At 48.2% G+C, this 25,814-nt stretch overlaps 1 protein-coding gene across 1 annotated transcript in view; it reads right to left on the bottom strand.

Moving 5' to 3' along the window:
- Positions 1 to 25,814, bottom strand: part of CFTR (CF transmembrane conductance regulator) — a 1,002,572-nt gene that overhangs the window by 682,674 nt on the left and 294,084 nt on the right. The gene's annotated exons all lie outside the window — the stretch shown is intronic.

The raw sequence follows: 25,814 nt of genomic DNA on the forward strand, positions 1-25,814 counted from the left end.
CAGGCAAGGTGGATATTTTAGAAATTAAGGGGAGGTATATAAAACATTCACAAAATGCTAATAAAATGATTGAGGCTGTTTTAGTTAGATTTATAGTTAAATTGTAGCTACGTTCATTGTGAGTTACAACATTGGCACTATTGGTGGTTGTTTGGGGTAAATGAGATAAGAGTTCCTTAACTCCAAGGAGAAGTAAATGATAAGCACAAACAACTAGTGTGCTTTGGAAAATATAAGTGCTGTAGAGAAGTAGATATTTAACTAATGCTGTGCTAAAAATTATTTGTTCATCCTCCAGAAGAGGATGAAACATAGTACATTGCGTGGGGCAACGGATTAGGTTAACTCATGTGTAAAGCATTACATTAGTGAACAAGGTAGGAAGGCATACATTTGGTAACTATGATGAAGATGCTAAGATGAAGGAAGAGCATTCAAACATAAAAATGGTATAAAAGTGTGCAAATGAGAATATAAACTCAAGTTTTGAAAAAGTACATGGACAAGAATAAGAAGAGTCATACTTTAGAGAAGTAATTAGTTTGAACAAGAAACCCTTGTGGAAGTTGTAATCTCATAATGTATAAAAGCTTGGGCGAAATCAAAAACAGCCAGGCAGTGCGTGATTGAGTAAACAATTACTATTGCCTTTCTTCGGATAAAAATCCATGTGTTTGAGAGTCAAAGGACACTGAATGCAGACATGAGTGATGTAGAATTTATTTGAAATACACTACTAATGTATTTGTTTATGTATTTAGGTATTTCATATTGTGCTGTGTCATCACACTGTCACCTCAGACTGCTGTGCAGTTCACATTAAACCCTTCTGTGCCGCGGACGTAGTGGTTACGTCCCGCGGCACAGTGCTGCTGTGCCGAGGACGTAACCACTACGTCCTCGGCACACAGCCCAGAGGGAGCGCTCTCGCTCCCTCTGTGTGCTTCCCCCCCACCCCCCAAAGTCAGGGATGGAAGGGGAAGCCTTCCCCTTCCACCCCCGACCCCCCCACCCCCCCATAATGACGTCAGCGCGCGATCGCGCGCTGACTTCATTATGGGATCCTTGCCGCACAGGAAGCCATTTGCTTCCTGTGCGGCGACGAGAGAAGGGGTGAGTTCCTCTTTCCGGTGGGTGGGGGGTTGGGGCTAAAGAGGCACCGGGGAAAAGGAAAGGCTTTTCATTTTCCCCGGTGTCTCTTTGAGCATTCCTGCTGCCCGATCGCATTGCGATCGGGCAGCAGGAATGCCCACTAGACACCAGGGATTTGTTTTTTTTGTTGTTGTTTCCTGTTTTTGGCACGCGGGGAGCGGCCCCTTGGGCAAGGGTCGCTCCCCTTTAGGGGGCAATTACTACGGCCATTTCTGCCCCCCTTGGGGGCAGATCTGGCTACTTTTTAGCCAGATCTGCCCCCAAGGGGGGCAGAAAACACTAGATCACCAGGGATTTATATTGGTATGTGCATTTATGTGTGGGGGGGTGCCCCCTTGGGCAGGGGGCGCCCCCCCAAGGGGGCAGAGAACTGTTGGCCTTTTCTGCCCCCCTTGGGGGCAATTCGGCCTATTTTTTTTAGGTCCATCTGCCCCCAAGGGGGGCAGAAGCCACTTAGGCACCAGGGATTGTGTGTGTAGTGGATGGGGGGGCACCCCCTTGGGCAAGGGTCGCTCCCCTTTGGGGGGCATGTCTTTTAGGGCCATTTCTGCCCCCCCTTGAGGGCAGATTGGCTACTTTTTAGCCAGATCTGCCCCCAAGGGGGGCAGAAAACACTAGATCACCAGGGTTTTTTATTTATATGTGTATTTATGTGGGGGGGGGGTGCCCCCTTGGGAGAGGGGCGCCCCCCCCAAGGGGGCAGAGAACTGTTGTCATTTCCTGCCCCCCTTGGGGGCAAATCGGCCTATTTTATTTAGGTCCATCTGCCCCCAAGGGGGGCAGAAGCAACTTAGGCACCAGGGATTGTGTGTGTAGTGGATGGGGGGGCGCCCCCTTGGGCAAGGGTCGCTCCCCTTTGGGGGGCATGTCTTTTAGGGCCATTTCTGCCCCCCTTGAGGGCAGATCAGCCTATTATTTTTAGGCTGATCTGCCCCAAGGGGGGCAGAAACCACTAGAACGCCAGGGATTTTTTTTAATGTGTTTATTTTTGTGGGGGGCGTCCCCTTGGGCACGGGGCGCCCCCCCAAAGGGGGCATTGACCTGTTGGCCATTTCTGCCCCCCCTGGGGGCAGATGGGCCTATTTTTGTAGGCCCACCTGCCCCCAAGGGGGGCAGAAGCCACTTAGACACCAGGGATAGTGTGTGTGTTAGTGGATGGGGGGGGGCCTTGGGCAAGGGTCGCCCCCCACTTTGGGGGCACATGTACCCAGGCCATTTCTGCACCCCTTGGACACAGATCAGCCTATTATTTTTAGGCTGGTCTGCCCCCAAGGGGGGCAGAAACCACTAGAACGCCAGTTTTTTTAAAAAATGTGTTTATTTTTGTGGGGGGGCGTCCCCTTGGTCACGGGGCGCCCCCCCAAGGGGGGCATTGACCTGTTGCCCATTTCTACACCCCCTGGGGGCAGATGGGCCTATTTTCTTAGGCCCACCTGCCCCCAAGGGGGGCAGAAGCCACTTAGACACCAGGGATAGTGTGTGTGTGTGTGTGTGTGTGTGTGTTAGTGGATGGGGGGGGCCTTGGGCAAGGGTCGCCCCCCACTTTGGGGGCACATGTACCCAGGCCATTTCTGCACCCCTTGGAGACAGATCAGCCTATTATTTTTAGGCTGGTCTGCCCCCAAGGGGGGCAGAAACTACTAGAACGCCAGGGATTTTTTAAAATTTGTTTATTTTTTTGGGGGGGCGTCCCCTTGGTCACGGGGCGCCCCCCCAAGGGGGGCATTGACCTGTTGCCCATTTCTACACCCCCTGGGGGCAGATGGGCCTATTTTCTTAGGCCCACCTGCCCCCAAGGGGGGCAGAAGCCACTTAGACACCAGGGATAGTGTGTGTGTGGTGTGTGTGTGTTAGTGGATGGGGGGGGCCTTGGGCAAGGGTCGCCCCCCACTTTGGGGGCACATGTACCCAGGCCATTTCTGCACCCCTTGGAGACAGATCAGCCTATTATTTTTAGGCTGGTCTGCCCCCAAGGGGGGCAGAAACTACTAGAACGCCAGGGATTTTTTTTTATTTGTTTATTGTTGTGGGGGGGCGTACCCTTGGTCACGGGGCGCCCCCCCCAAGGGGGGCATTGACCTGTTGCCCATTTCTACACCCCCTGGGGGCAGATGGGCCTATTTTCTTAGGCCCACCTGCCCCCAAGGGGGGCAGAAGCCACTTAGACACCAGGGATAGTGTGTGTGTGTGTGTGTGTGTTAGTGGATGGGGGGGCCTTGGGCAAGGGTCGCCCCCCACTTTGGGGGCACATGTACCCAGGCCATTTCTGCACCCCTTGGAGCCAGATCAGCCTATTATTTTTAGGCTGGTCTGCCCCCAAGGGGGGCAGAAACCACTAGAACGCCAGGGATTTTTTTTATTTGTTTATTTTTGTGGTGGGGCGTCCCCTTGGTCACGGGCCGCCCCCCCCCCCAAGGGGGGCATTGACCTGTTGCCCATTTCTACACCCCCTGGGGGCAGATGGGCCTATTTTCCTAGGCCCACCTGCCCCCAAGGGGGGCAGAAGCCACTTAGACACCAGGGATAGTGTGTGTGTGTGTGTGTTAGTGGATGGTGGGGCCTTGGGCAAGGGTCGCCCCCCACTTTGGGGGCACATGTACCCAGGCCATTTCTGCACCCCTTGGAGACAGATCAGCCTATTATTTTTAGGCTGGTCTGCCCCCAAGGGGGGCAGAAACCACTAGAACGCCAGGGATTTTTTTAATTTGTTTATTTTTGTGGGGGGGCGTCCCCTTGGTCACGGGCCGCCCCCCCCCCCCAAGGGGGGCATTGACCTGTTGCCCATTTCTACACCCCCTGGGGGCAGATGGGACTATTTTCTTAGGCCCACCTGCCCCCAAGGGGGGCAGAAGCCACTTAGACACCAGGGATAGTGTGTGTGTGTGTGTGTTAGTGGATGGGGGGGCCTTGGGCAAGGGTCGCCCCCCACTTTGGGGGCACATGTACCCAGGCCATTTCTGCACCCCTTGGAGACAGATCAGCCTATTATTTTTAGGCTGGTCTGCCCCCAAGGGGGGCAGAAACTACTAGAACGCCAGGGATTTTTTTTAATTTGTTTATTTTTGTGGGGGGGGCGTACCCTTGGTCACGGGGCGCCCCCCCCCCAAGGGGGGCATTGACCTGTTGCCCATTTCTACATCCCCTGGGGGCAGATGGGCCTATTTTCTTAGGCCCACCTGCCCCCAAGGGGGGCAGAAGCCACTTAGACACCAGGGATAGTGTGTGTGTGTGTGTGTGTTAGTGGATGGGGGGGGCCTTGGGCAAGGGTCGCCCCCCCACTTTGGGGGCACATGTACCCAGGCCATTTCTGCACCCCTTGGAGACAGATCAGCCTATTATTTTTAGGCTGGTCTGCCCCCAAGGGGGGCAGAAACTACTAGAACACCAGGGATTTTTTTTAATTTGTTTATTTTTGTGGGGGGGCGTCCCCTTGGTCACGGGGCGCCCCCCCAAGGGAGGCATTGACCTGTTGGCCATTTCTACACCCCCTGGGGGCAGATGGACCTATTTTGTTAGGCCCACCTGCCCCCAAGGGGGGCAGAAGCCACTTAGACACCAGGGATAGTGTGTGTGTGTGTGTGTGTTAGTGGATGGGGGGGCCTTGGGCAAGGGTCGCCCCCCACTTTGGGGGCACATGTACCCAGGCCATTTCTGCACCCCTTGGAGACAGATCAGCCTATTATTTTTAGGCTGGTCTGCCCCCAAGGGGGGCAGAAACCACTAGAACGCCAGGGATTTTTTTTATTTGTTTATTTTTGTGGGGGGGCGTCCCCTTGGTCACGGGGCACCCCCCCCCCAAGGGGGGCATTGACCTGTTGCCCATTTCTACACCCCCTGGGGGCAGATGGGCCTATTTTGTTAGGCCCACCTGCCCCCAAGGGGGGTAGAAGCCACTTAGGCACCAGGGATAGTGTTGTGTGTGTTTTTTTTTTTTTTTTTTTAGGGCTGTCCCCTTTAGCAAGGGTCGCTCTCCATGGGGACACACTACTAAAGGTATTTTCTGGCTTCCTTGGGGTAGACAGGCCTCTTTTATTAGTAGGCCCATCTGCCCCTATGGCAGAATCCACTTAGGCACCAATTTCTAAATGTTTGATGGTGGGGTGTTTGTCAACTGAAGAAGTCTTTGCATTTGTGATAAAAAATGTTTTCCTCCTTTTTGTTCTAGTTCAAAGCTTTTGCTTTATTTGCTGTGGCTCCTTGCGGTTTTGGCGGTGGTTGACCTGCAGTTTGCACAGTTGCATGTTTTAGGTAAGTAAAAACAATTTTCTCCAAAGGAGTATTGTTGCCATGCATGAATGACATGTTTGTAGGGGGTGTACTAAATGCAGGATTGTGTGTGAAATTGTCCTTAGGTTTGTGCACAATGATATTTGTTTTGTCTTATTTCTAATTTGCCTTTCTTTCTTTATTTTTAGTGGGATATCATTGGTGATTGCTGTGTAGTAGCTGGTGAATCAAGCTTTTTCAGGCAAGTGAGCGGTATAGTTTTTGAGTTTATAACTCTTACTAACAAAGCTACACTTTGTTACTTGTCTTACACAGTGCTGGTTGTTGGTGGTGAATTTGTCCAGTTAATTTTAGCAGGAGAGATCATGGCTAGCCGCAGGATGACCGCTCAGCAGGTGGTTGGTATGCTTTTTGAGTCACAGTCTGATCATGACTATGAGACGGACTCTGCATCTGAGGCAGAGGAGGAAGTCAGAGATTCTGGCAGTGATGTTTCTCTTGGAGGGGAATCTTCTGATGATGAAGCCACACTCAGTGCAGATGAAGGGCCTGTTTTAGAGGAGGACATTGATGTGCCAATAGTGCAGCAACCTGGGGCTGAAAGGTTTCCCGTTATAAGACCTGATGTCTGGGTTGCCCCAAACATGGAGCAGCCAGAGTTGCCTGCCTTTACTGGTCTCCCGGGGTGTAACGCCAATACAGAGAACTTTATGCCTATCAATTTCTTTGAGTTATTCATGGATGATGTGTTTTTGGAAGAGATTGTTGAGCAGACCAATTTGTATGAAGAGCAGCATTTGAGGGACAACGCTGCTAGACTTAGGCCACACTCTAGAGCTGCCCAGTGGATTCCCACAAATTTGGAGGAGTTAAAAAAGTTTTTGGGTTTGACTTTTTTGATGGGGTTGATAAGGAAGCCGTCACTGGCTTCTTATTGGTCTACTAGTCCCTTGATGGCAACAGCTATATTTCCAGCGACCATGAGTCGTAATCGGTATTTGCTTCTTTTTAGGATGCTACATTTTGTTGACAATGCATTAGCCTTGCCACGAGATCACCCAGATTCTGACCGTCTTTTTAAGATTAGGCCTGTCCTTGATCATTTTGTAGATCGGTTTTCGGAGGTCTATGTTCCAGGCAAAGAGTTAAGAGTGGACGAGTCTTTGGTCCTCTTCAAGGGTCGTTTGGTTTTTAGGCAGTACATTCCTAGCAAAAGGGCACGATATGGAATTAAATTGTATATGCTGTCTGAAAGTAGGACAGGATATGTGTATAGTTTCCGTGTGTACACTGGTAGGGATTCCAATATTGACCCCCCTGGTTGTCCTCCCACTTTTGGAGTTACTGAGAAAATTGTGTGGGATCTTGGTAGACGACTGTTCAACAAAGGTCACCATTTGTATGTAGATAACTTCTACACTGGTGTGCAATTGTTCAAGGAATTGTTTAGAGTGGACACAGTTGCTTGTGGCACAATCCGTTCTAACCGGAAAGGCTATCCAAGGGAGCTTGTCTGTAAAAAACTTGAGAGAGGACAGTGCTGTGCCTTGCGGAACGAGGAGCTGCTAGCTTTGAAATTTTCAGACAAGAGGGATGTCTACATGCTAAGTACCATCCATGATGAGAGTACTTCCCCTGTGACTGTTTGGGGCCAGGTTGCTGAAGTGCGCAAACCTGTGTGCATTTTAGATTATAATAAGCACATGGGAGGTGTAGATAGAGTTGACCAGAGGTTGGAACCTTATACTGCTATTCGTAAGTCTTACGTTTGGTATAAGAAGTTAGCACTTCACCTCTTCCACTTAGCAACCTTCAATGCTTTTATTGTGTTTAGGGATAGGTCTCCAGAGTCAAAGATGACATTTGTGAAATTTCAGGAGTCAGTGATAGAGAGCCTTATTGTGGTGGAACAGGCCAGAGTTCCTAGAGGAGCAGTGGTGGAGGATGTGGCTAGATTGAAAGATCGCCACTTTGCTGAGCACATTCCTCCCACACCCAAAAAAGACTTTCCAGCTAAGAAATGTAGAGTGTGTTTTCGAAGAGGTATCCGGAGGGAGACTCGAATGTACTGCCCAGATTGTCCTTCAAAGCCTGGGCTGTGTGTGGGTGGTTGTTTTAAAAATTACCACACCCAGAAGAATTTCTGGGAACAACCATGAGTGTAAACTCATGTCTGTTTTGTATTTTCATGTGTTTAGATTCATGGTTAGCATTTCTGTCATGTTCTTAGTTAGAGCTTTTGTGTTTGTAGTTTTGTAATTCTTTCTACTTAGTTAGGGGTTCCTCTGTTAAAAAAAAAAAAAAAATGATGCCATTGTGGGTGGAGTGGGGCTTGGCTGAGAGTGTATATATTGACTTGCTGTTGGCTACTGCAACACACTGCCAGCCAAACACCAGTCCACACACTCCCATCAGCTGGTGTGATTGTTGTATCAGGCATGTGGGCGTATGTAAGTGATGGGCCCTTGAGAGGCGCTGTCTGTCGATGTGAGTGTTGTAATGTGCTGGGCCCGTGGCTGGCGGTGTGAATGGCTTTGTGTGTGTCATGTATGAAAGTTGTGCGAATGGACTGTAAAGCGGTTGGTGCCTTGTTGCGGCTTTACAGCTCACGAGCTGTGAGTCATTGGTTCAGTTTTTTGCCTTTCAGTTACTAACAGTGCATTTCATTTTTGTGAAAGCTCTTGTTAGTAAAATTTGATCCACTGAACCATCACTCACCCTCGTGCCAAATCCAACCAGTATGTGTGGTAAAAATGACAAAACCTGCTCCGCTGTAATCAGGCGTCGCAGCACACCAGTGACACGCTAGGTGCCTCAGGTGGGACCCCGATGATGAAGCATGCCACCAACTTGGTTGGTGGGTGAGGGGTCTTTTTCACATAACCTAACTGTGTTTCTTTTCAAAATGTTTGTGTTTGGCACATCACGGACGTATGTGGGCACATCAAAACGATATATTACAAAACTACCTGTGTTTGGGGGGGAGAGGGCACCTATGTTTTTGGTCCTGTGTGCGGCCTTCATCTAGGGAAACCTACCAAACCCAGACATTTTATAAAACTAGACACCCCAAGGAGTCCAGGGAGGTGTGGCTTGCGTGGATCCCCCAACATTTTCTTACCCAGACTCCTCTGTAAACCTCAAAATGTGCTTAAAAAAGCATATTTTCCTTACTTTTCTTCGTAGGATCACCACTCCAGCACAAAATTCCTACTCCCCAGTGTTCCCCTCAGCCTCCCAAGTAAAATGACACCTCACTTATGTGGGTCCCCAAAGCAGAGTCAGTCTAAAGATGTATAAAAGAATATGTCCTTATAAACTTGCTGTGCTATCCCCTCTATCTCTACAAGTTTTGGGCCTTATTCTGTTGCAGGCACCTGGCCCACCCACACAAGTGAGGTATCATTTTTATCGGGAGACTTGGGGGAACGCTGGGTGGAAGGAAATTTGTGGCTCCACTCAGATTCCAGAACTTTCTGTCACCGAAATGTGTGGAAAATGTGTTTTTTTAGACAGAATTTGAGGTTTGCAAAGGATTCTGGGTAACAGAACCTGGTCCGAGCCACACAAGTCACCCCATCTTGGATTCCCCTAGGTCTCTAGTTTTCAGAAATGCACAGGTTTGGTAGGTTTCCCTAGGTGCCGGCTGAGCTAGAGGCCAAAATCTACAGGTAGGCACTGTTTTCAATGAAAAAATGTGATGTGTCCACGTTGCGTTTTGGGGCATATCCTGTCACGGGCGCTAGGCCTACCCACACAAGTGAGGTATCATTTTTATCGGGAGACGTGGGGGAACGCTGGGTGGAAGGAAATTTATGGCTCCTCTCAGATTCCAGAACTTTCTGCCACAGAAATGTGAGGAACATGTGTTCTTTTAGCCAAATTTTGAGGTTTGCAAAGGATTCTGGGTAACAGAACCTGGTCCGAGCCACACAAGTCACCCCATCTTGGATTCCCCTAGGTCTCTAGTTTTCAGAAATGCACAGGTTTGGTAGGTTTCCCTAGGTGGCGGCTGAGCTACAAGCCAAAATCTACAGGTAGGCACTTTGCAAAAAACACCTCTGTTTTCCTTCACAAATTTGGATGTGTCCACGTTGCGGTTTGGGGCGTTTTCTGTCGCTGGCGCTAGGCCTACCCACACAAGTGAGGTATCATTTTTATCAGGAGACGTGGGGGAACGCTGGGTGGAAGGAAATTCGTGGCTCCTCTCAGATTCCAGAACTTTCTGCCACAGAAATGTGAGGAACATGTGTTTTTTTAGCCAAATTTTGAGGTTTGCAAAGGATTCTGGGTAACAGAACCTGGTCCGAGCCACACAAGTCACCCCATCTTGGATTCCCCTAGGTATCTAGTTTTCAGAAATGCACAGGTTTGGTAGGTTTCCCTAGGTGGCGGCTGAGCTACAAGCCAAAATCTACAAGTAGGCACTTTGCAAAAAACACCTCTGTTTTCCTTCACAAATTTGGATGTGTCCACGTTGCGGTTTGGGGCGTTTCCTGTCGCGGGCGCTCGGCCTACCCACACAAGTGAGGTATCATTTTTATCGGGAGACGTGGGGGAACGCTGGGTGGAAGGAAATTCGTGGCTCCTCTCAGATTCCAGAACTTTCTGCCACAGAAATATAAGGAACATGTGTTTTTTAGCCAAATTTTTAGGTTTGCAAAGGATTCTGGGTAACAGAACCTGGTCCGAGCCACACAAGTCACCCCATCTTGGATTCCCCTAGGTCTCTAGTTTTCAGAAATGCACAGGTTTGGTAGGTTTCCCTAGGTGGCGGCTGAGCTACAAGCCAAAATCTACAGGTAGGCACTTTGCAAAAAACACCTCTGTTTTCCTTCACAAATTTGGATGTGTCCACGTTGCGGTTTGGGGCGTTTTCTGTCGCGGGCGCTAGGCCTACCCACACAAGTGAGGTATCATTTTTATCGGGAGACGTGGGGGAACGCTGGGTGGAAGGAAATTCGTGGCTCCTCTCAGATTCCAGAACCTTCTGCCACAGAAATGTGAGGAACATGTGTTTTTTTAGCTAAATTTTGAGGTTTGCAAAGGATTCTGGGTAACAGAACCTGGTCCGAGCCACACAAGTCACCCCTTCTTGGATTCCCCTAGGTATCTAGTTTTCAGAAATGCACAGCTTTGGTAGGTTTCCCTAGGTGGCGGCTGAGCTACAACCAAAATCTACAGGTAGGCACTTTGCAAAAAACACCTCTGTTTTCCTTCACAAATTTGGATGTGTCCACGTTGCGGTTTGGGGCGTTTCCTGTCGCGGGCGCGAGGCCTACCCACACAAGTGAGGTATCATTTTTATCGGGAGACGTGGGGGAACGCTGGGTGGAAGGAAATTCGTGGCTCCTCTTAGATTCCAGAACTTTCTGCCACAGAAATGTGAGGAACATGTGTTTTTTTAGCCAAATTTTGAGGTTTGCAAAGGATTCTGGGTAACAGAACCTGGTCCGAGCCACACAAGTCACCCCATCCTGGATTCCCCTAGGTCTCTAGTTTTCAGAAATGCACAGGTTTGGTAGGTTTCCCTAGGTGCCGGCTGAGCTACAGGCCAAAATCTACAGGTAGGCACTTTGCAAAAAACACCTCTGTTTTCCTTCACAAATTTGGATGTGTCCACGTTGCGCTTTGGGGCGTTTCCTGTCGCGGGCGCTAGGCCTATCCACACATGTGAGGTATCATTTTTATCGTGAGACAAGGGGGAACGCTGGGTGGAAGGAAATTCGTGGCTCCTCTCAGATTCCAGAACGTTCTGCCACAGAAATGTGAGGAACATGTGTTTTTTTAGCCAAATTTTGAGGTTTGCAAAGGATTCTGGGTAATAGAATCTGGTCCGAGCCACACAAGTCACCCCATCTTGGATTCCCCTAGGTCTCTAGTTTTCAGAAATGCACAGGTTTGGTAGGTTTCCCTAGGTGGCGGCTGAGCTACAGGCCAAAATCTACAGGTAGGCACTTTGCAAAAAACACCTCTGTTTTCCTTCACCAATTTGGCTGTGTCCACGTTGCGCTTTGGGGCATTTCCTGTCACGGGCGCTAGGCCTACCCACACAAGTCAGGTATCATTTTTATCGGGAGACGTGGGGGAACGCTGGGTGGAAGGAAATTCGTGGCTCCTCTCAGATTCCAGAACCTTCTGCCACAGAAATGTGAGGAACATGTGTTTTTTTAGCCAAATTTTGAGGTTTGCAAAGGATTCTGGGTAACAGAACCTGGTCCGAGCCACACAAGTCACCCCTTCTTGGATTCCCCTAGGTATCTAGTTTTCAGAAATGCACAGCTTTGGTAGGTTTCCCTAGGTGGCGGCTGAGCTACAACCAAAATCTACAGGTAGGCACTTTGCAAAAAACACCTCTGTTTTCCTTCACAAATTTGGATGTGTCCACGTTGCGGTTTGGGGCGTTTCCTGTCGCGGGCGCGAGGCCTACCCACACAAGTGAGGTATCATTTTTATCGGGAGACGTGGGGGAACGCTGGGTGGAAGGAAATTCATGGCTCCTCTTAGATTCCAGAACTTTCTGCCACAGAAATGTGAGGAACATGTGTTTTTTTAGCCAAATTTTGAGGTTTGCAAAGGATTCTGGGTAACAGAACCTGGTCCGAGCCACACAAGTCACCCCATCTTGGATTCCCCTAGGTCTCTAGTTTTCAGAAATGCACAGGTTTGGTAGGTTTCCCTAGGTGCCGGCTGAGCTACAGGCCAAAATCTACAGGTAGGCACTTTTCAAAAAACACCTCTGTTTTCCTTCACAAATTTGGATGTGTCCACGTTGCGGTTTGGGGCGTTTTCTGTCGCGGGCGCTAGGCCTACCCACACAAGTGAGGTATCATTTTTATCGGGAGACGTGGGGGAACGCTGGGTGGAAGGAAATTCGTGGCTCCTCTCAGATTCCAGAACCTTCTGCCACAGAAATGTGAGGAACATGTGTTTTTTTAGCAAAATTTTGAGGTTTGCAAAGGATTCTGGGTAACAGAACCTGGTCCGAGCCACACAAGTCACCCCTTCTTGGATTCCCCTAGGTATCTAGTTTTCAGAAATGCACAGCTTTGGTAGGTTTCCCTAGGTGGCGGCTGAGCTACAACCAAAATCTACAGGTAGGCACTTTGCAAAAAACACCTCTGTTTTCCTTCACAAATTTGGATGTGTCCACGTTGCGGTTTGGGGCGTTTCCTGTCGCGGGCGCGAGGCCTACCCACACAAGTGAGGTATAATTTTTATCGGGAGACGTGGGGGAACGCTGGGTGGAAGGAAATTCGTGGCTCCTCTTAGATTCCAGAACTTTCTGCCACAGAAATGTGAGGAACATGTGTTTTTTTAGCCAAATTTTGAGGTTTGCAAAGGATTCTGGGTAACAGAACCTGGTCCGAGCCACACAAGTCACCCCATCTTGGATTCCCCTAGGTCTCTAGTTTTCAGAAATGCACAGGTTTGGTAGGTTTCCCTAGGTGCCGGCTGAGCTACAGGCCAAAATCTACAGGTAGGCACTTTGCAAAAAACACCTCTGTTTTCCTTCACAAATTTGGATGTGTCCACGTTGCGCTTTGGGGCGTTTCCTGTCGCGGGCGCTAGGCCTATCCACACATGTGAGGTATCATTTTTATCGTGAGACGAGGGGGAACGCTGGGTGGAAGGAAATTCGTGGCTCCTCTCAGATTCCAGAACGTTCTGCCACAGAAATGTGAGGAACATGTGTTTTTTTAGCCAAATTTTGAGGTTTGCAAAGGATTCTGGGTAACAGAATCTGGTCCGAGCCACACAAGTCACCCCATCTTGGATTCCCCTAGGTCTCTAGTTTTCAGAAATGCACAGGTTTGGTAGGTTTCCCTAGGTGGCGGCTGAGCTACAGGCCAAAATCTACAGGTAGGCACTTTGCAAAAAACACCTCTGTTTTCCTTCACAAATTTGGATGTGTTGACGTTGCGCTTTGGGGCGTTTCCTGTCTCGGGCGCTAGGCCTATCCACACATGTGAGGTATCATTTTTATCGTGAGACGTTGGGGAACGCTGGTGGAAGGAAATTCGTGGCTCCTCTCAGATTCCAGAACGTTCTGCCACAGAAATGTGAGGAACATAAGTTTTTTTAGCCAACTTTTGAGGTTTGCAAAGGATTCTGGGTAACAGAACCTGGTCCGAGCCACACAAGTCACCCCATCTTGGATTCCCCTAGGTCTCTAGTTTTCAGAAATGCACAAGTTTGGTAGGTTTCCCTAGGTGGCGGCTGAGCTACAACCAAAATCTACAGGTAGGCACTTTGCAAAAAACACCTCTGTTTTCCTTCACAAATTTGGATGTGTCCACGTTGCGGTTTGGGGCGTTTCCTGTCGCGGGCGCGAGGCCTACCCACACAAGTGAGGTATAATTTTTATCGGGAGACGTGGGGGAACGCTGGGTGGAAGGAAATTCGTGGCTCCTCTTAGATTCCAGAACTTTCTGCCACAGAAATGTGAGGAACATGTGTTTTTTTAGCCAAATTTTGAGGTTTGCAAAGGATTCTGGGTAACAGAACCTGGTCCGAGCCACACAAGTCACACCATCTTGGATTCCCCTAGGTCTCTAGTTTTCAGAAATGCACAGGTTTGGTAGGTTTCCCTAGGTGCCGGCTGAGCTACAGGCCAAAATCTACAGGTAGGCACTTTGCAAAAAACACCTCTGTTTTCCTTCACAAATTTGGATGTGTCCACGTTGCGCTTTGGGGCGTTTCCTGTCGCGGGCGCTAGGCCTATCCACACATGTGAGGTATCATTTTTATCGTGAGACGAGGGGGAACGCTGGGTGGAAGGAAATTCGTGGCTCCTCTCAGATTCCAGAACGTTCTGCCACAGAAATGTGAGGAACATGTGTTTTTTTAGCCAAATTTTGAGGTTTGCAAAGGATTCTGGGTAACAGAATCTGGTCCGAGCCACACAAGTCACCCCATCTTGGATTCCCCTAGGTCTCTAGTTTTCAGAAATGCACAGGTTTGGTAGGTTTCCCTAGGTGGCGGCTGAGCTACAGGCCAAAATCTACAGGTAGGCACTTTGCAAAAAACACCTCTGTTTTCCTTCACAAATTTGGATGTGTTGACGTTGCGCTTTGGGGCATTTCCTGTCTCGGGCGCTAGGCCTATCCACACATGTGAGGTATCATTTTTATCGTGAGACGTTGGGGAACGCTGGTGGAAGGAAATTCGTGGCTCCTCTCAGATTCCAGAACGTTCTGCCACAGAAATGTGAGGAACATGAGTTTTTTTAGCCAACTTTTGAGGTTTGCAAAGGATTCTGGGTAACAGAACCTGGTCCGAGCCACACAAGTCACCCCATCTTGGATTCCCCTAGGTCTCTAGTTTTCAGAAATGCACAAGTTTGGTAGGTTTCCCTAGGTGGCGGCTGAGATACAGGCCAAAATCTACAGGTAGGCACTTTTCAAAAAACACCTCTGTTTTCCTTCACCAATTTGGCTGTGTCCACGTTGCGCTTTGGGGCATTTCCTGTCACGGGCGATAGGCCTACCCACACAAGTCAGGTATCATTTTTATCGGGAGACGTGGGGGAACGCTGGGTGGAAGGAAATTCGTGGCTCCTCTCAGATTCCAGAACTTTCTGCCACAGAAATGTGAGGAACATGTGTTTTTTTAGCCAAATTTTGAGGTTTGCAAAGGATTCTGGGTAACAGAATCTGGTCCGAGCCACACAAGTCACCCCATCTTGGATTCCCCTAGGTCTCTAGTTTTCAGAAATGCACAGGTTTGGTAGGTTTCCCTAGGTGGCGGCTGAGCTACAGGCCAAAATCTACAGGTAGGCACTTTGCAAAAAACACCTCTGTTTTCCTTCACAAATTTGGATGCGTTGACGTTGCGCTTTGGGGCGTTTCCTGTCTCGGGCGCTAGGCCTATCCACACATGTGAGGTATCATTTTTATCGTGAGACGTTGGGGAACGCTGGTGGAAGGAAATTCGTGGCTCCTCTCAGATTCCAGAACGTTCTGCCACAGAAATGTGAGGAACATGAGTTTTTTTAGCCAACTTTTGAGGTTTGCAAAGGATTCTGGGTAACAGAACCTGGTCCGAGCCACACAAGTCACCCCATCTTGGATTCCCCTATGTCTCTAGTTTTCAGAAATGCACAAGTTTGGTAGGTTTCCCTAGGTGGCGGCTGAGATACAGGCCAAAATCTACAGGTAGGCACTTTTCAAAAAACACCTCTGTTTTCCTTCACCAATTTGGCTGTGTCCACGTTGCGCTTTGGGGCATTTCCTGTCACGAGCGATAGGCCTACCCACACAAGTCAGGTATCATTTTTATCGGGAGACGTGGGGGAACGCTGGGTGGAAGGAAATTCGTGGCTCCTCTCAGATTCCAGAACGTTCTGCCACAGAAATGTGAGGAACATGAGTTTTTTTAGCCAACTTTTGAGGTTTGCAAAGGATTCTGGGTAACAGAACCTGGTCCGAGCCACACAAGTCACCCCATCTTGGATTCCCCTATGTCTCTAGTTTTCAGAAATGCACAAGTTTGGTAGGTTTCCCTAGGTGGCGGCTGAGATACAGGCCAAAATCTACAGGTAGGCACTTTTCAAAAAACACCTCTGTTTTCCTTCACCAATTTGGCTGTGTCCACGTTGCGCTTTGGGGCATTTCCTGTCACGAGCGATAGGCCTACCCACACAAGTCAGGTATCATTTTTATCGGGAGACGTGGGGGAACGCTGGGTGGAAGGAAATTCGTGGCTCCTCTCAGATTCCAGAACCTTCTGCCACAGAAATGTGAGGAACATGTGTTTTTTTAGCCAAATTTTGAGGTTTGCAAAGGATTCTGGGTAACAGAACCTGGTCCGAGCCACACAAGTCACCCCTTCTTGGATTCCCCTAGGTATCTAGTTTTCAGAAATGCACAGCTTTGGTAGGTTTCCCTAGGTGGCGGCTGAGCTACAACCAAAATCTACAGGTAGGCACTTTGCAAAAAACACCTCTGTTTTCCTTCACAAATTTGGATGTGTCCACGTTGCGGTTTGGGGCGTTTCCTGTCGCGGGCGCGAGGCCTACCCACACAAGTGAGGTATAATTTTTATCGGGAGACGTGGGGGAACGCTGGGTGGAAGGAAATTCGTGGCTCCTCTTAGATTCCAGAACTTTCTGCCACAGAAATGTGAGGAACATGTGTTTTTTTAGCCAAATTTAGAGGTTTGCAAAGGATTCTGGGTAACAGAACCTGGTCCGAGCCACACAAGTCACCCCATCTTGGATTCCCCTAGGTCTCTAGTTTTCAGAAATGCACAGGTTTGGTAGGTTTCCCTAGGTGCCGGCTGAGCTACAGGCCAAAATCTACAGGTAGGCACTTTGCAAAAAACACCTCTGTTTTCCTTCACAAATTTGGATGTGTTGACGTTGCGCTTTGGGGCGTTTCCTGTCTCGGGCGCTAGGCCTATCCACACATGTGAGGTATCATTTTTATCGTGAGACGTTGGGGAACGCTGGGTGGAAGGAAATTCGTGGCTCCTCTCAGATTCCAGAACGTTCTGCCACAGAAATGTGAGGAACATGAGTTTTTTTAGCCAAATTTTGAGGTTTGCAAAGGATTCTGGGTAACAGAACCTGGTCCGAGCCACACAAGTCACCCCATCTTGGATTCCCCTAGGTCTCTAGTTTTCAGAAATGCACAAGTTTGGTAGGTTTCCCTAGGTGGCGGCTGAGATACAGGCCAAAATCTACAGGTAGGCACTTTTCAAAAAACACCTCTGTTTTCCTTCACCAATTTGGCTGTGTCCACGTTGCGCTTTGGGGCATTTCCTGTCACGAGCGATAGGCCTACCCACACAAGTCAGGTATCATTTTTATCGGGAGACGTGGGGGAACGCTGGGTGGAAGGAAATTCGTGGCTCCTCTCAGATTCCAGAACCTTCTGCCACAGAAATGTGAGGAACATGTGTTTTTTTAGCCAAATTTTGAGGTTTGCAAAGGATTCTGGGTAACAGAACCTGGTCCGAGCCACACAAGTCACCCCTTCTTGGATTCCCCTAGGTATCTAGTTTTCAGAAATGCACAGCTTTGGTAGGTTTCCCTAGGTGGCGGCTGAGCTACAACCAAAATCTACAGGTAGGCACTTTGCAAAAAACACCTCTGTTTTCCTTCACAAATTTGGATGTGTCCACGTTGCGGTTTGGGGCGTTTCCTGACGCGGGCGCGAGGCCTACCCACACAAGTGAGGTATAATTTTTATCGGGAGACGTGGGGGAACGCTGGGTGGAAGGAAATTCGTGGCTCCTCTTAGATTCCAGAACTTTCTGCCACAGAAATGTGAGGAACATGTGTTTTTTTAGCCAAATTTAGAGGTTTGCAAAGGATTCTGGGTAACAGAACCTGGTCCGAGCCACACAAGTCACCCCATCTTGGATTCCCCTAGGTCTCTAGTTTTCAGAAATGCACAGGTTTGGTAGGTTTCCCTAGGTGCCGGCTGAGCTACAGGCCAAAATCTACAGGTAGGCACTTTGCAAAAAACACCTCTGTTTTCCTTCACAAATTTGGATGTGTCCACGTTGCGCTTTGGGGCGTTTCCTGTCGCGGGCGCTAGGCCTATCCACACATGTGAGGTATCATTTTTATCGTGAGACGAGGGGGAACGCTGGGTGGAAGGAAATTCGTGGCTCCTCTCAGATTCCAGAACGTTCTGCCACAGAAATGTGAGGAACATGTGTTTTTTTAGCCAAATTTTGAGGTTTGCAAAGGATTCTGGGTAACAGAATCTGGTCCGAGCCACACAAGTCACCCCATCTTGGATTCCCCTAGGTCTCTAGTTTTCAGAAATGCACAGGTTTGGTAGGTTTCCCTAGGTGGCGGCTGAGCTACAGGCCAAAATCTACAGGTAGGCACTTTGCAAAAAACACCTCTGTTTTCCTTCACAAATTTGGATGTGTTGACGTTGCGCTTTGGGGCGTTTCCTGTCTCGGGCGCTAGGCCTATCCACACATGTGAGGTATCATTTTTATCGTGAGACGTTGGGGAACGCTGGGTGGAAGGAAATTCGTGGCTCCTCTCAGATTCCAGAACGTTCTGCCACAGAAATGTGAGGAACATGAGTTTTTTTAGCCAAATTTTGAGGTTTGCAAAGGATTCTGGGTAACAGAACCTGGTCCGAGCCACACAAGTCACCCCATCTTGGATTCCCCTAGGTCTCTAGTTTTCAGAAATGCACAAGTTTGGTAGGTTTCCCTAGGTGGCGGCTGAGATACAGGCCAAAATCTACAGGTAGGCACTTTTCAAAAAACACCTCTGTTTTCCTTCACCAATTTGGCTGTGTCCACGTTGCGCTTTGGGGCATTTCCTGTCACGGGCGCTAGGCCTACCCACACAAGTCAGGTATCATTTTTATCGGGAGACGTGGGGGAACGCTGGGTGGAAGGAAATTCGTGGCTCCTCTCAGATTCCAGAACTTTCTGCCACAGAAATGTGAGGAACATGTGTTTTTTTAGCCAAATTTTGAGGTTTGCAAAGGATTCTGGGTAACAGAACCTGGTCCGAGCCACACAAGTCACCCCATCTTGGATTCCCCTAGGTCTCTAGTTTTCAGAAATGCACAGGTTTGGTAGGTTTCCCTAGGTGGGGGCTGAGCTACAGGCCAAAATCTACAGGTAGGCACTTTGCAAAAAACACCTCTGTTTTCCTTCACCAATTTGGCTGTGTCCACGTTGCGCTCTGGGGCATTTCCTGTCACGGGCACTAGGCCTACCCACACAAGTCAGGTATCATTTTTATCGGGAGACGTGGGGGAACGCTGGGTGGAAGGAAATTCGTGGCTCCTCTCAGATTCCAGAACTTTCTGCCACAGAAATGTGAGGAACATGTGTTTTTTAAGCCAAATTTTGAGGTTTGCAAAGGATTCTGGGTAACAGAACCTGGTCCGAGCCACACAAGTCACCCCATCTTGGATTCCCCTAGGTCTCTAGTTTTCAGAAATGCACAGGTTTGGTAGGTTTCCCTTGGTGGCGGCTGAGCTACAGGCCAAAATCTACAGGTAGGCACTTTGCAAAAAACACCTCTGTTTTCCTTCACCAATTTGGCTGTGTCCACGTTGCGCTTTGGGGCATTTCCTGTCACGGGCACTAGGCCTACCCACACAAGTGAGGTATCATTTTTATCGGGAGACGTGGGGGAACGCTGGGTGGAAGGAAATTCGTGGCTCCTCTCAGATTCCAGAACTTTCTGCCACAGAAATGTGAGGAACATGTGTTTTTTTAGCCAAATTTTGAGGTTTGCAAAGGATTCTGGGTAACAGAACCTGGTCCGAGCCACACAAGTCACCCCATCTTGGATTCCCCTAGGTCTCTAGTTTTCAGAAATGCACAGGTTTGGTAGGTTTCCCTAGGTGGTGGCTGAGCTACAGGCCAAAATCTACAGGTAGGCACTTTGCAAAAAACACCTCTGTTTTCCTTCACCAATTTGGCTGTGTCCACGTTGCGCTTTGGGGCATTTCCTGTCACGGGCGCTAGGCCTACCCACACAAGTGAGGTATCATTTTTATCGGGAGACGTGGGGGAACGCTGGGTGGAAGGAAATTCGTGGCTCCTCTCAGATTCCAGAACTTTCTGCCACAGAAATGTGAGGAACATGTGTTTTTTAAGCCAAATTTTGAGGTTTGCAAAGGATTCTGGGTAACAGAACCTGGTCCGAGCCACACAAGTCACCCCATCTTGGATTCCCCTAGGTCTCTAGTTTTCAGAAATGCACAGGTTTGGTAGGTTTCCCTTGGTGGCGGCTGAGCTACAGGCCAAAATCTACAGGTAGGCACTTTGCAAAAAACACCTCTGTTTTCCTTCACCAATTTGGCTGTGTCCACGTTGCGCTTTGGGGCATTTCCTGTCACGGGCACTAGGCCTACCCACACAAGTGAGGTATCATTTTTATCGGGAGACGTGGGGGAACGCTGGGTGGAAGGAAATTCGTGGCTCCTCTCAGATTCCAGAACTTTCTGCCACAGAAATGTGAGGAACATGTGTTTTTTTAGCCAAATTTTGAGGTTTGCAAAGGATTCTGGGTAACAGAACCTGGTCCGAGCCACACAAGTCACCCCATCTTGGATTCCCCTAGGTCTCTAGTTTTCAGAAATGCACAGGTTTGGTAGGTTTCCCTAGGTGGTGGCTGAGCTACAGGCCAAAATCTACAGGTAGGCACTTTGCAAAAAACACCTCTGTTTTCCTTCACCAATTTGGCTCTGTCCACGTTGCGCTTTGGGGCATTTCCTGTCACGGGCGCTAGGCCTACCCACACAAGTGAGGTATCATTTTTATCGGGAGACGTGGGGGAACGCTGGGTGGAAGGAAATTCGTGGCTCCTCTCAGATTCCAGAACTTTCTGCCACAGAAATGTGAGGAACATGTGTTTTTTTAGCCAAATTTTGAGGTTTGCAAAGGATTCTGGGTAACAGAACCTGGTCCGAGCCACACAAGTCACCCCATCTTGGATTCCCCTAGGTCTCTAGTTTTCAGAAATGCACAGGTTTGGTAGGTTTCCCTAGGTGGTGGCTGAGCTACAGGCCAAAATCTACAGGTAGGCACTTTGCAAAAAACACCTCTGTTTTCCTTCACCAATTTGGCTCTGTCCACGTTGCGCTTTGGGGCATTTCCTGTCACGGGCGCTAGGCCTACCCACACAAGTGAGGTATAATTTTTATCGGGAGACGTGGGGGAACGCTGGGTGGAAGGAAATTCGTGGCTCCTCTCAGATTCCAGAACTTTCTGCCACAGAAATGTGAGGAACATGTGTTTTTTTAGCCAAATTTTGAGGTTTGCAAAGGATTCTGGGTAACAGAACCTGGTCCGAGCCACACAAGTCACCCCATCTTGGATTCCCCTAGGTCTCTAGTTTTCAGAAATGCACAGGTTTGGTAGGTTTCCCTAGGTGGCGGCTGAGCTACAGGCCAAAATCTACAGGTAGGCACTTTGCAAAAAACACCTCTGTTTTCCTTCACCAATTTGGCTGTGTCCACGTTGCGCTTTGGGGCATTTCCTGTCACGGGCGCTAGGCCTACCCACACAAGTGAGGTATCATTTTTATCTGGAGACGTGGGGGAACGCTGGGTGGAAGGAAATTCGTGGCTCCTCTCAGATTCCAGAACTTTCTGCCACAGAAATGTAAGGAACATGTGTTTTTTTAGCCAAATGTTGAGGTTTACAAAGGATTCTGGGTAACAGAACCTGGTCCGAGCCACACAAGTCACCCCATCTTGGATTCCCCTAGGTCTCTAGTTTTCAGAAATGCACAGGTTTGGTAGGTTTCCCTAGGTGGTGGCTGAGCTACAGGCCAAAATCTACAGGTAGGCACTTTGCAAAAAACACCTCTGTTTTCCTTCACCAATTTGGCTGTGTCCACGTTGCGCTTTGGGGCATTTCCTGTCACGGGCGCTAGGCCTACCCACACAAGTGAGGTATCATTTTTATCGGGAGACGTGGGGGAACGCTGGGTGGAAGGAAATTCGTGGCTCCTCTCAGATTCCAGAAATTTCTGCCACAGAAATGTGAGGAACATGTGTTTTTTTAGCCAAATTTTGAGGTTTGCAAAGGATTCTGGGTAACAGAACCTGGTCCGAGCCACACAAGTCACCCCATCTTGGCTTCCCCTAGGTCTCTAGTTTTCAGAAATGCACAGGTTTGGTAGGTTTCCCTAGGTGGCGGCTGAGCTACAGGCCAAAATCTACAGATAGGCACTTTGCAAAAAACACCTCTGTTTTCCTTCACCAATTTGGCTGTGTCCACGTTGCGCTTTGGGGCATTTCCTGTCACGGGCACTAGGCCTACCCACACAAGTGAAGTATCATTTTTATCGGGAGACGTGGGGGAATGCTGGGTGGAAGGAAATTCGTGGCTCCTCTCAGATTCCAGAACTTTCTGCCACAGAAATGTGACGAACATGTGCTCTTTTAGCCAAATTTTGAGGTTTGCAAAGGATTCTGGGTAACAGAACCTGGTCCGAGCCACACAAGTCACCCCATCTTGGATTCCCCTAGGTCTCTAGTTTTCAGAAATGCACAGGTTTGGTAGGTTTCCCTAGGTGGCGGCTGAGCTACAGGCCAAAATCTACAGGTAGGCACTTTGCAAAAAACACCTCTGTTTTCCTTCACCAATTTGGCTGTGTCCATCGTTGCACTTTGGGGCATTTCCTGTCACGGGCGCTAGGCCTACCCACACAAGTGAGGTATAATTTTTATCGGGAGATGTGGGGGAACGCTGGGTGGAAGGAAATTCGTGGCTCCTCTCAGATTCCAGACCTTTCTGCGACAGAAATGTGAGGAACATGTGTTTTTTTTGCCAAATTTTGAGGTTTGCAAAGGATTCTGGGTAACAGAACCTGGTCCGAGCCACACAAGTCATCCCATCTTGGATTCCCCTCGGTCTCTAGTTTTCAGAAATGCACAGGTTTGGTAGGTTTCCCTACGTGGCGGCTGAGCTACAGGCCAAAATCTACAGGTAGGCACTTTGCAAAAAACACCTCTGTTTTCCTTCACCAATTTGGCTGTGTCCACGTTGCGCTTTGGGGCATTTCCTGTCACGGGCGCTAGGCCTACCCACACAAGTCAGGCATCATTTTTATCGGGAGACGTGGGGGAACGCTGGGTGGAAGGAAATTCGTGGCTCCTCTCAGATTCCAGAACTTTCTGCCACAGAAATGTGAGGAACATGTGTTTTTTTAGCCAAATTTTGAGGTTTGCAAAGGATTCTGGGTAACAGAACCTGGTCCGAGCCACACAAGTCACCCCATCTTGGATTCCCCTAGGTCTCTAGTTTTCAGAAATGCACAGGTTTGGTAGGTTTCCCTAGGTGGCGGCTGAGCTACAAGCCAAAATCTACAGGTAGGCACTTTGCAAAAAACACCTCTGTTTTCCTTCACAAATTTGGATGTGTCCACGTTGCGCTTTGGGGCGTTTTCTGTCGCGGGCGCTAGGCCTACCCACACAAGTGAGGTATCATTTTTATCGGGAGACGTGGGGGAACGCTGGGTGGAAGGAAATTCGTGGCTCCTCTCAGATTCCAGAACTTTCTGCCACAGAAATGTGAGGAACATGTGTTTTGTTAGCCAAATTTTGAGGTTTGCAAAGGATTCTGGGTAACAGAACCTGGTCCGAGCCACACAAGTCACCCCATCTTGGATTCCCCTACGTCTCTAGTTTTCAGAAATGCACAAGTTTGGTAGGTTTCCCTAGGTGGTGGCTGAGCTAGAGGCCAAAATCTACAGGTAGGCACTTTGCTAAAAACAGCTCTGTTTTCTGTGATGTGTCCACGTTGTGTTTTGGGGCATATCCTGTCACGGGCGCTAGGCCTACCCACACAAGTGAGGTATCATTTTTATCGGGAGACTTGGGGGAACATAGAATAGCAAAACAAGTGTTATTGCCCCTTGTCTTTCTCTACATTTTTTCCTTCCAAATGTAAGACAGTGTGTAAAAAAGACATCTATTTGAGAAATGCCCTGTAATTCACATGCTAGTATGGGCACCCCGGAATTCAGAGATGTGCAAATAACCACTGCTTCTCAACACCTTATCTTGTGCCCATTTTGGAAGTACAAAGGTTTTCTTGATAGCTATTTTTTACTCTTTATATTTCAGCAAATGAATTGCTGTATACCCGGCATAGATTGAAAACCCACTGCAGGGTGCAGCTCATTTATTGGCTCTGGGTACCTAGAGTTCTTTATGAACCTATAAGCCCTATATATCCCCGCAACCAGAAGAGTCCAGCAGACGTAACGGTATATTGCTTTCGAAAATCTGACATTGCTGGAAAAAGTTACAGAGTAAAACGTAGAGTAAAATTGATGTTTTTTTCACCTCAATTTCAATATTTTTCTTTTTCAGTTGTTATTTTCTGTAGGAAACCCTTGTAGGATCTACACAAATTACCCCTTGCTGAATTCAGATTTTTGTATACTTTTCAAAAATGTTGCGGTTTCTGGGATCCAGCGTTGGTTTCATGCCCATTTCTGTCACTGACTGGAAGGAGGCTGAAAGCACAAACAATCGTAAAAATGGGGTATGTCCCAGTAAAATGCCAAAATTGTGTTGAAAAATTGGGTTTTCTGATTCAAGTCTGCCTGTTCCTGAAAGCTGGGAAGCTGGTGATTTTATCACCGCAAACCCTTTGTTGATGCCCTTTTCAGGGAAAAAACCACAAGCCTTCTTCTGCAGCCCATTTTTCCAATTTTTTTGAAAAAAACAAAATTTTCACAGTTTTTTGGCTAATTTCTTGGCCTCCTTCTGGGGAACCCACAAAGTCTGGGTACCTCTAGAATCCCTAGGATGTTGGAAAAAAAGGACGCAAATTTGGCGTCTGTAGCTTATGTGAACAAAAAGTTATGAGGGCCTAAGCGCGAACTGCTCCAAATAGCCAAAAAAAGGCTGGGCACAGGAGGGGGAAAAGGCCTGGCAGCGAAGGGGTTAAACATCCATAAATATTAGGTATTATTAACAGCCCTTCAACTGGAACGACACACCCTAGTTCTCTCTACAGAGTAACCTAGGCAACCAAAGATCACTTTCGTTGTTGAGAGCCCTCAGTGAGGTGCAGTTGAGTTCTATGGCATACCGAGCATGGGACCTTCTGTAATTAGAGAAAAACAAAAAAGCAAAAATATGATCGGTTTAGTGAAATAACCGTATGGGAGGGATGCTTTAACCATGTGTATGAGGTTCAAAAGGATATTTTTAGATGGAGACTGCGGGGAATGCTCAATTGGCAGGTTTGATGCTTTGGCCTTTAATACTAGAGTCTATGCCTCCTCCTCTTCCAAAGGTGTGAATGCCGAGAAAGACACTTGCAAGCTACTTGGATAAATGGTAGGAAAAGCATTCAGTGAAGTATGTCTTTTGAGCCATTTTATGGACTTCGTTATGGCTCTTCCTTTACCCCTTACAGCTGTTCAAATATTCCTCCATCTTTGCTCAAGTAGGCAGTTTCTTCATTTTACTTCAGCCCGATACCGATTGACCCATTTGCTGGTTCACTTGACCCCAGACTGTTTTTCATAATCAGAGAGGTGCAATCATCTTAAGTGAATTGGCAATACTGTGTAAGAATATCTGTATTCTGGGCCTAGAAAGGTGAGCTATTTTTATGACCATTGTGTTTATCTTTTTAAAATCCTGTAAACCTGTTTTTCAGTGAGATTCGTGCTTCACCTGTCTTTGGAGCGAATTTGGTATTCCATTTTTAACGTCTTAAAAATGTTAAGGAGTGGTTGGTTCAGCTTTGATATCCCAATGTTAATAATGCGGTTTATAACTCACCAGATTTTTTAGGCAAGTATTTGCGACGTAACTCTATTAATTTAGTAGTTAATAGTTTTAAGCATAAATTGATTAACACTGCAGAAAGATCAAATGATATGACTGATTCCTTTGTAGCTGGATTGCACGTCTGTGTGAATAATAAACACATCATATCATCTCCTCGATATGTTTTTCAAAATGTTT

Source organism: Pleurodeles waltl, chromosome 4_1, assembly GCF_031143425.1.
Source record: "Pleurodeles waltl isolate 20211129_DDA chromosome 4_1, aPleWal1.hap1.20221129, whole genome shotgun sequence".
Taxonomy (NCBI): domain Eukaryota; kingdom Metazoa; phylum Chordata; class Amphibia; order Caudata; family Salamandridae; genus Pleurodeles; species Pleurodeles waltl.